Raw genomic sequence first — 11,035 nt, forward strand, 5'->3', positions numbered from 1 at the left:
CTTGGCAACCCAAATCGCCTTTCCTGGGTTTCTGTCTACCTCTTGATTTGTCTTATCCATCTGAAGATCTTTATCATGCCAGCAGATGATTGGGTTCAGGAACAGCTCCCCAAGCCTGGTCCTCTGCCTGGGCCTGGATCTCAGCATCCATGTGCAAGCACCCCGTGGTTGCCTGAAGGTTACTGCTCCAAGGGCCAGCGCGGTGTTGCCTGTGGAGGTGCCTGTGCTGCCCTGCCTCGTTCCCCTGCCTCGGGTTGCTAAGGTACAGCTGAAACTCTCATCTGGAGTGTCATCGTCTCACGGCTCAGTTCCTTCAACATCCTTTTCTCTGGTCTTGACAAATGCAATCTTCTCCCACTCCTGCCTGTTCAGAGCTGTGCTGCAAGGATCATTTTCTGTGCCTGTCATTTTGCTTGTGTCACCCATGCTTTACTTGCTTTTGCTGGTTCCTGCTGGCAAACAGCAGTTACCTGTCTCTGCTCTCCAGCCCTTTCACAGTTTTCTTTGCTGTTAACCTCATAGTCCCTCTCCACACGTGGTTTCTCACTGTCAGTCAGCCTCCGGTGACAGCCTCTGCCAGCGCTCACTGTGTCTCCCAGCTCTCTGCTTTCTGCTCCAGCACCTCCTGCTCAAAGATCAGCTCCTGGGTGCACCCTGCAGAAATGTGTCCCTGCCCTTCACCCCTCCTGTGCCAGCCTCTGTCCCAGATTGGTAGTGAGGGCTTGGGCACAAGTGCAGGAACTGCCTGTCTGTCAGGCAGGGACCCTGTTTTCTCCTGCTGGTTCTTCTCAACTTCTGCTTAGTGTGAAGACCTTCAGGGCAGGGCTTTTTCTTAACAGTGGTTGCCTAAAGAAATATAGGTATGTGAGACCCTCTTGGCTCTATGCCTGTGTGATGTGTGATGCCATGCTTTAGGAAAGCAGTGCTGAATTCAAGCTGAATTTGTCAGGCTGGGTGGAAAAGTTATGTCCCTCCAGCTTTAGTGAAAAGCGGTGTCTGAATATTGGAAAGGGACCTTCTCTGGCACCAGAGATGGAGGCTGGCTTGCACTGGGTTTGTACAGCTCAGTTCTGATGGGGGGCAGATTGAACCCCTGCCCCACCTCGCTTGCTGCCTGTTCCATCATGCCTGGAGCTGGCCCAGGGGAGCTTCCCTGGCCCTGAACCTTGCCAGTGAACCTCCCTGGACACCCCAGGGCAACATCTGCTGTTGTAGACCAAGTCTGGCCCTAGACAAAATCTGCCTGGACTAATCTGGAGCAGGGACAGGATTGAGGTGATCCTGAGCAGCATGTGGAGCCCTGCTCTGTACTGCAAGTGCAGGAGGAAGAGAAAAACGCATCAATGCCTTCATCTGCCCTTATGGATTTTTCCACCATATTTTATAAGCGTTCATTTTTATTTATGTGAGGTTAAAGTCAGTCCAATTTGGAAATCAACTTGTCTAAGGAGCTCCCCTCAGATCCTATTAGCCTCATGTAGTATTTATATTCATTTTTGCTAATGCCATTCACCAGGCTGGCTGTGGTGGCAGCCGCAGGAGCTGCTAACCCTCTCCTTGCCAGGCCACTGGGGCCATGAGCCCGGGGGCTGTGGGGATGGCAGGATCTGGCCATGTGGTGAAGCGCTGGGGCTCCCAACTTTCCACCTTCCAACAGCATGGGAGGTCAGTGTGTGACCTCTGCTCCCACATATCCCCCCTTGCTGCACCCAGCATCGCTGGCAGCCCACATATCACTGCAGGCACAGCGGGCGCCTCTACCTGGAGATCAGTGGCTGGTTTGGACAGAGAACAGTTAAGAAGTGCTCAGGCTATCCTGCTAATTAGAGAAATTCCTAGAAGAAAATAAAAATAAATGCATTGAGGGCTTTATGGAGAGAGATAGGATACCTGACTCAGGAAGTCCCTTGGCAGCAGATTGCCAGCGGCTGGAGGAGTGTCCTGGGGATGTATCAGTGCACACTTGGCTGGCTTTCACACCATCCCCTGGCACTTGCTGCTGGCCCCTGCCAGAGAGGGTATTGGCAGAATGGACCTTTGCACTGGAGCTGGATAAGCACCATGTCCCTTCCTGAGTTGTCATTTTGGTAACCCAAATCAGCTGCCAGGATTGCAGCATTAAGGTCAGGGTCAGCTGTAAGCACCAAGCAGTAAGTGACAGTGGCTGCCAGCATGGGATGCATCCCTCCCCTGCATCCCTCCCCTGCATCCCTCCCCTCCATCCCTACCTCTCCATGCAGGTAGCACCACACGCCTCTCCTGAAGCATCCTGGATGCCCTGTCTCTCCCCTGCCTTTGATTATTTATTGAAGTGGTTTGATACCAGGTGACTGTAATTAAAAGAAGAAAAATACACACAATAAAATGATTTCTAAAATGGTAACACGCTGGATGCAGTCAAGCAAGGAATGTATTAAATATTTATTGCCACTGGTCTGCTGGGGGGGAAATTAAAATTATTTAGCCTGAGAAAAACATTTTAATTATTTAATTTGAGGGGAAACCTCCCCCACAGCCCTCCTTGGTACTAAGCCCCGACAAATGACAGCACAATGTAAGGTTTGACTAAAATCTGAATGGGATGAAGGCCTGGAGATTGGAACAAGGAATGGGGAGCCATGTGGCTGCCACCTGAGCCAGAGGTCCCCTTGCTGTGCTGCGGCGGGTCTGTGTGTGATCTTGCATCTTGCAGGTGAATTCTTCCTCTCCAGGTGAGGTTCATGCTTGGCAGCAGTCAGCTGGGGGTTTCCTCTGCACATGGGAGCCTGGGAGTTGGACAGGAGTTGCTGGGTGCACCAGTCATGGCAGTGAATGACCCAGCACCTGCAGCAGGAACTCTCTGTGCCCACGGGTTATTCTGCCATGCTTTAGTGGGTCAGGAGCCCTGTGTGTCTGTCCCAGCAGCCCAGCTCCACCACACAGGCTCTGCTGGGCTCACCCCACACCAGGCATTTATCCTGTGCGTGGCACAGGGCTGCTTGAATCCCTGGGTGGCATGGCATCTATACACTGCATCCATGAGGCTTTTCCCGGGAGTCTCTGTGCCCCTCTGCAGGAATGGCAGTGGGGCTGGCATCCAATTGGCACCTCCACTTGAGGCTGGAGCGAAGGATCTCCCAGCTGCATATCAAAGACTGAGAAGAGCAAAGCGTGGGGTCTGGCAGTGGCTGATTGTTTGCTGAGAGAGGAGGGGCTGTGATCTTTTCCCTCGTGCCTGCAGACTGACATTCTCTCATTATTAGCCCCCTGGAAACAGGCACTTTGACTGAAAGAGCCATCCCAGCCTTCACTGTAACAATCAAAGCAGCTCAAGAATAAACATGGCTTGGCAAGAATAAACACAAATTGCAGTGCTTGCTGTGAACAGCGATATCCAAGGGAGCAAACATCAAATGAAGGATTATCCCTGTTTGCAAGGAAGCTCCTCTAGAAAGAGATTGAATAAGGACCATCTGCAGCCCAGAGCAAAGAGGCTACCAGGAGGACCTGCTCATGCCATCAGGAGCTCTCCCCTTTGAAGCTCACATGGTCTCCTTTAGGCACTGTCTGGTTTAACTTCATATGCTCTGTCAGCTGCTGAAGCTCTGAGCTCTTCGCAGCTACCTCCAGCTTGCAGACCGTGTGGGCAAGGCCAGAAAGCACAAGGAGGGGAGTTATGAGGGTCAGAGAGGGTGAGAGGAGCTTCCCCGAGGTGGGCAGGGGGGGCAGGTACTGGACCTGGCTGGGGTGGGTGCTGGGAAAAACACTGAGCACCTGCAGGAGCCGGGGGAAGATCACATCGCCCAAAGCCTGTGGGAAGCTCTGCTCTCTGCTCCTGCCACCAATACTGCCAGTCTTAGGGTAGGAGCCCTAAAGGCAGCTCTTAATCAGCAACTGTCCCCTCACTGCCCGCAGGAATTGAGCACGGGCAAGCTCTCCTCCCCAGACCATCGGCAAGAGGCAGCCCCGCATGGCATAAATCAAATTTGGAGGCGCAGAGGTTCCATAAAGAAGCTTATTTTCTGAAGCCAGGTCCCATTATGTTATCTGTCACTTTATTGGGGTTTCTGAGCCATTTATTTTTATGTATATACATCAGAGCTGGTGAGCTGGCATTGGCCTGAGAGTATAAAGCTGACAAGACACAGTAGCAACGTGTGAAACCTGTCAGCGGAGCAGCCGCCTGTGAAATGAACACGAGAGCCAATGCTGATAATTTTATTTATAGGGAATCTTGGGTAGTGCGTGACAGAGCAGTGGGTGCAGTCCTTGGCCATCTGAGAGGGACCAGTACCAGAACCTTTGGCAGGGATAATGGCTCCAGGCAGCTGGAAATTAGATTTTCTTCTTAAGGAATATCTTAAGCTGCTGAAATACTTTGGTCACCCAGAATCTGTATAAAAGGACAAATTTTCTTGGGGTGGAAGGTTTTGCTGGAAGGTTCTGCAACACTTTGCTTTCTGGTGTTGTTCATCTTGGTAATTGTTCTCTTAATGTTTTGTTTGTTTCTTTGTGTTTAAAATAAGCTCAGATTCAGTGTAAGGACTTGTTCTGAAATGGGAAAACTGAAGTTTCCTTATCTAAAAAAAAAAAATGGAGCTTTTAAACGTTTTTGAAACTTTTTTTTCAGGTTATTTTGCCCCTGGAGCGACACTTTGCCAAACTCAATAGTCTTTACAAAAGCCTAAGTGAATAATTGTTTCTGTCGTGTTCCAGGAGAAAAGTATTTAGATCAGCAATTTTTCCTCTTGGTTGGAAAGAAACATTTTGGGTGTGAGATGGTTTTACGGGTCATTGAAAACCCCAAAGAATTATCTCTATTGTTATCAGGGCTGATGGTACAAAAAAACGGACCCTGCTCTTACCCTGTTGTGACCTTGCTCTTAGTCCTCTGGTTTAGCACAGAGAGGATGTTGCTGTCATGTTTTCGTCCTTCTGCAGGCAAAAAGTGCTCGGTGCACTTTCAAAAGGCAGTTTGAGGTTGTCAGTGGCCGTGTTGCATGTGGAGGTTGGTGCTCCGTGACTGCTCTTGCCAAATTTCCATCCTGCACGAATGCCTTTGGGAATGCACCGTGCCCCGTGCCAGCCTCACTGTTGCAGAAAGAGCAGAGGCCCTGCCAGGCTGCTCCTACCTGAGCATGTCTCAGGTGCATAAAACCTGGGAATGTTCCATTTGGCAGGAATAATAGGTATAATCTTAATTTAGACCTCCAGTCTGTCTTCGTGGTTCATGAGCAGTGGCAACGTGTCATCTTCCTGGAGCCATTCAGGGAAATGCCTCTGGATCTGTTGTATGTTCTGTGGGTGCCCATGGAGAGCTGAAGGCATGGGTTTGATGGTGGCATGTTTCCTCCTCAAAGCTACAAGCCCTGACCCATCAGTAGGAAGTTTCTGGTACTGCCGTACTGCCTGCTGAAAAGCAAGTGGTATTATTTTAATTCTCATCTTCCTCTCTGGTTTGTGTGAGGAGCGTGTTGCCTTCCCTGCTTTCACTCAAAGCCTGTTCCACCAGCACACCTCGTGCCAGCCAGCTGCAGGAAGGGCCTCTTCACCCCTCTCCATGAGCAAGACAGGCAGCTCTGCCTGATTGATCAGCTGCCTTCCAGTTCGGATCATTCCTCTGCAGGTCTGTCTCTCACCTGCTTGGGCACTGCTAAATCTTCCCTGGAAGGAACAGCTATTTGTCAGGTGAAATAGGAAAGTTTGAGTCTCATGTTCCCCGAGGCCACTTAGCAGGGCTCTGGCTGCTCTCTGGACACTCACTTTGCTGTGCTGGTGTGGTACGAGCAAGAATGAAGGCCAGGGGGCTTTTCTGCCCCTTGTCAGCACCGCTGCCGTGAGCCCTCAGGGCGAGCACTGTGTCTTGTCTTCCCCAGCCTGGAAAGGTGTAACATGCCTCGGGTTTATCCACCGTGGAGTCTGTGGTCGCATGCCATCGCCGTGCTCCTTTGTGCTTCTCTGCACCAGCCCCCTTGTTGACGAGGAGCGTAATTGTGCTGCATCACGTCTAATTGGTTTGCTCTGTCGCTCTCCATTTGCTTTCCCTGTCTGCACCCCCCGCTCCCCTCCGTCAGCGCGCCGAGCGAGTGTGAGCAGGGCACGAGGCCACTCTCCTGATTGCTGCAGGAAAATGAGGCGCCCAACTTCCTCCTTTCTTCTCCTAAATTCAAATGACAAGAAACAGAGGAAAACAATTTTGCAAACCCTTGGCAGAGGGCCAACGCTGATAAAGAACCATAATTAATCTCCCTAGCTTTATTAGAATATCATTACAATTAACTCAGCAATCTTCTGTTGATCAAAGCCGTTCTTCCCTGCAGAGCAGAAGAAACCAGCGTGAGCCTGGATTGTGCAGTGCTTAAAAGCACCTAGAGCCGGATCATTCCTGCCAGCCCAACAGCAGCTCCATCCCTCTGGCTGGCAGCACAAGGGCTGGCAGAGCTGTGGGCACAGACCTCTGTCCTCGCCGGGTCTCTTGAGCCACTTGAAGCTTTGATTTTTTTTTTTCCAGCTCCTCTTCTTTGCTGAGCTATTATAGCCCAGATCCTTTGCAGGTACCTGTGAGTCCCCCATTCCCCGTGTAGATGCCTTTGGGTCCAGCCTTCTAAGCACTGGCTTGATTCCTTTGTGTGTGTTCACACAGCCCTTAGCATGCCTGCTTCTTCTGCTCAGCTGGAGACAGTGATTGCTGCAATAATTCGGTTAATGGAGGCAGAGCAGGGAAAGAAACCAGCGGAAACATTTGTGGAAGCCCCATCTGAAAGAAAAGAGAGCTGTCAGAATGAAGATCCACAAGCTCTACAGTTAAATAGCCCAAGATGTGTGCCATAGAAAAGCAGAGAAAATGAGCACTGTTAAACTACCCCTTTCCTCTTTTTCAAACTGTTCTTTTAATATTGGGTATTTATCTGTAATTTAAGCCTGTGATTAGTTTTATCAAAAAGATAGTTCTGAGGCAGAGATCTTAAAAATGATTAGGTGTCTGTTTGAAAGACAAGAACAGCTCCACTTGTACTGCAGGATAAAGATGTCTGTCTGTTTGCTGCCTTAAGCATCCATCTGTGAGGGCCTTGTGACAGAAGGAACCTCCAGTTCCACACAGATCCCAAACCACCCCAGACTTTCAGGGAGCTTCTCATTCTCCTTGGAAGATGCCAGAGCAGAACCCTCTTGTCACTGAGCAAGATGGTTTGTTTGAGGTGATTTTGTCTATCTCACAGAGAGAGAGAGAAACATGGGAATATAAAATGCTGTGGGTCTCTTCCCCCATGGTTTGAGGAGCAGGTCACTATGGGCTGTTGAGCTGCTGTGGAGCAGGCAATGTTAAGCTGCCTTGCCAGCCTACCTGGGAAGGGTTGTTAGATGAAGGTGTTTGAAGCTCTCACTCTTGTGTTTTGTCCTGAGTTCTCATTCTGTTGGAATTGTCAACACTTGTGAGCCCCAGGAGAAAGAAAAGAGAAAGAAAAGGCAGGCCGAGGCTTGGGGTCTAATCAACCTTGGCATTGTCCCTTTAAGTGGCCACCTAGGAGAAGGGAGCAGCTGCTCCAGTCCATTTGCGGGTGCAGATCCAGCAGATCCAGCCCTGCCTGTTCTGCCTAGCTTCACCTGGTCTCTGTAAATCCTTAACCCTTCAGAGCTGGAAAAAAGGGAGCTGCACTTGCAGTGTAATTCCATATGTGCAGTGCAGGGTGCGCTGAGCAAATGCACCTCTCTGGCAGCAGAGAGCAGGATCCGGGTGTGGCACCCACTGCTACAATTCCAGCTGCGGGCCAGGGGCATGAGTACATTACAAAATGAAATCAGACGACTTTGAGGAAGAAAGATTTGTTAAGGACTAAAAAAAAAAATAAATGGTGCAGATACTGCGTGGCTCAGCAGCTCCATAACCTCGGGTTGCCCGAGACTGGGAGGGATTGCACAGAAGGAGGGTTGCTGGGGTTCCTCTGTACTCACCTGGGCTTTCCCTCTGCCACAGACCCCTGCCTGGGGGGTCCTGAGGCTCATGGCCCTGGGGCTGGCTCAGTGTGGCCCTTCTCAGGATATGAACCTTCCCTGTATCCCAAATCCTCATACAAAAAGCTGAAGATTTTCATCTTCCACAAGCCTGTGTCCTTAGATGTGGGAAGGGAACCTCCTGTGGGGGATGGACGCCTGATACTTCACCTCTTTGCACCACTGAGGAGGAGTTGTGGCTAGATGGGGGTCAGTTTGATGTAGGCTGTCACATTAGGACCCCCTTCCCACTGCTCCTTCCCTGCCACTTCTGTGGCTGGGGATTTGAGGCCACAAAACCCCTGAGAACAAACCAAATCCACGAGGCCATAAGGCCTCTGATGGAAGGGGCTGAGGCTCTGTGTGAAGTATCATTGGGTCCATGAGGTCCTTTTGGTGATTGGTCCCTAAGGTGAGAACCTGTCCTTTCCCACTGTGGCCACCTCACCACAGGGGTGGGCTGAGGGCAGGAGGGGATGCTCAGCTTGGACAGACCAGGCTCAGAGGGAACAGGAGCTGGAGAGGCTCTTCTGCAGGGCCTAAAGTAGGGCTTGTCTGCCCACGCCCCATCACATCTTTCCCTGGGAGGCAGCAGGCACTGCTCCTCCACAAACAACTGAGGACATTATCAGGCTGCCTCAGATTTCTGGGTGAGACACAGGGGCTGAGTGTCAGGTTGTTATTAAATATTGTTAGTAAGTGCCAAAACTGTGTGGACCCCTTCAGGCACAGACAATGGCTGGAGGAGGGATCGTTCACAGCACCGGGAGATGAGTGAGTGGTGAAGGTCAGAGATGCCTCATTCTGGGCTGCCTCTGACTCTGCCTCCTGCTCATTACCTGGTGGAGGCAGGAGGGAGGGGGATTTCCACGGTGGGAGGTACAGGATTACAGGGAAGCCCTGTGTGTCACCAGGGGCTTCCACATGCTCAGGTGGGGAGTGCCCAGCATGGTCTGTGCTTGAGGAAGTAGGATCTGTGCAGACCCCAAATCCTCCTCCTCTCTCACCCTGTCTTTAGGGACTCCAGTATGGGGCAGGGCAGACCCCTGCCCAACTCAGTGGAACTGCCCAGGGGAAAGGCTGTTTTGGCCTCTCTTCTACCCAGCATACGCATTTGGAAAAGAAGTTTTGCAAACATTTTCCTTGCTATTTTCCATGCTTAGTTCTAGCTTTCCCCCTGAGAGAGATGGAGATGGTGATCTGCTGAGGAGGCAGCACCCAAACCTGCAGCACCAGCGTCCCCAGGAATGCTGCCTGCTTGCTTTGGGTGCCTGGCAAGCTGTGGAGCTCTGGGGAGGAGCTGGCTTTAGATGCAGGGACATAAGCCAAAAAACCCAGAAAGCACCTGTCTAAAGGGCGAGATGAAGGCAGAGGCACCTCTGGAGAACATGCCTGGAGTGGGAGCCGAGGGACAGTGAGTCGTGTAATCGTCTGCCTGAAGCAATTGCAGGCCGTCAGCAGAGCGCAGAGATGCTTGCATTTATTTAAGGCAAGATGCCCTAGTTTTGTGCCTTCAGTGGAGTCCCTAATTATTCCTCAATCTTTGTAGTGAGCTAATTAGTTTCGCAGCACTCAAGGCTGGGGAACACTGATAGGCTTGGAAGCACAAGCTGACGGGATGAGGAGGAGAGGAGGGCTGGTGGGAAATGGCTGACTGGCAGATGGGAATGGCTGGGAACAGGGCAGGGTCTGGAGAGCTGATGGATGACGATCTGGGAGGATGATGGAGGAGGGAAGAGCCATAATCTCATGTCAAGCAAGGTGCTGGAGTGTGATGATATGGGAAACAGCGATGAAGCAGCAAGCGGTAATTGAGGGGGATGGAGGTGGGGAGGGAGTGAGAGGGATGGCCCATGGGAAAGCACTACAGAGCCCAGTGCAGGGCTCAGAGGTGGGATCTGCATGGAGGAGTGCACAGCACCGGGCAGAGCAGCACCTGTCCCTTTACATGGATGCTTCCTTAGGCAGGTGCCTTTCCCAGGGTGCTGCTGCCCCTTGGGCTTGCAGGGCCAGCAGCCTTTCCTCACTGTCCTATCTCTTTTCTAGCTTAGTGGTGGCACCAAGGAGCTTTGCTGGGAGAGGCCAGCCTGGTCCCCACCACATGGAGTGGCTGGTGCCCAAGCTGGGTTGCTCAGTGTTCCACCTGATCAGAGCTGCTTCTTTCAGAGAGAGCCACAACAGAAAAGGTTGCCTGCACTGATAACCAGGTCCACAATGTTCCCATGCAGGCATTCCACCCTGGCTGGTCTGTGTGCATGGATGCCTCGTTGCTCTGATGACACAGGGCTGTGCTTCAGAGCCCACACTCCCTACATCTGCACCGTGAGCCCCAGGAGCAGAGCTCTCATTCTAGTTCTCACTGTCATTGGGAAGTTCTCAGTGGCCACAAAGTGCAGTGTGTGACAACTCTGAAGTGCCCAGGTGGCCATGGATTTATTAGGATATTATCCTACTAGTGCTGCAAATGGCGTCATCTGTCTTCTAAACTTTGCACTTTATTTCAGGGAGAAAATTTAGTATATCCAGGCAATATGCTGTAGTTTTAGCATATGATAAAGCCCTGCTGGGAAGTGTACTTTTATTGATTTTGTTATTAAAGTGCCACTGGAATAAATTTGCTCATTTGAATGAAATGTCTTATTATCTGGATCGTTACAGGCACATGATGAAACCTCTGGAGAGGCTGGAGCTACCCACTGCCTGGTGATGGGAGCTGAGACAGGGCAGCTGACAGGGACCCACACCTGCCATCCTGTTCACCCCAGCCTGGTCACCCTGAGACCCTCAGCACCTACCTAAATCCACAGGGAAACTCTGCTTAGCAACCTCAGGATGGGAACAAAGCACAGTGGTGGGGGACACTGTGTTTCAGTCAAGGTTTGTATCGTTCCTCTGATCCTTTGCTCGGGTAAGGATGTTTTTCAAGAGAATTGAGGGAAAACCTCTTTCACGGGAAAACATTTCTTTAGTACCACCAGTAATGGGGGTGGATTGGGAAATGAACCATTCCACATTACACTGGGACCTGACTGCACAGCCCATGCTTCCCAGTTAAAATTTGAAT

At 51.1% G+C, this 11,035-nt stretch overlaps 1 long non-coding RNA gene across 1 annotated transcript in view; it reads left to right on the forward strand.

Moving 5' to 3' along the window:
* The window catches only part of LOC135420722 (uncharacterized), a 128,861-nt gene that overhangs the window by 113,391 nt on the left and 4,435 nt on the right, over positions 1 to 11,035 (forward strand). Inside the window, exon 2 of the long non-coding RNA XR_010433693.1 lies at positions 10,630 to 10,848. This is a non-coding gene — a long non-coding RNA (uncharacterized LOC135420722). The remainder of the gene's footprint in view (positions 1 to 10,629; positions 10,849 to 11,035) is intronic.

This window comes from Pseudopipra pipra, chromosome 12, assembly GCF_036250125.1.
Source record: "Pseudopipra pipra isolate bDixPip1 chromosome 12, bDixPip1.hap1, whole genome shotgun sequence".
Taxonomy (NCBI): domain Eukaryota; kingdom Metazoa; phylum Chordata; class Aves; order Passeriformes; family Pipridae; genus Pseudopipra; species Pseudopipra pipra.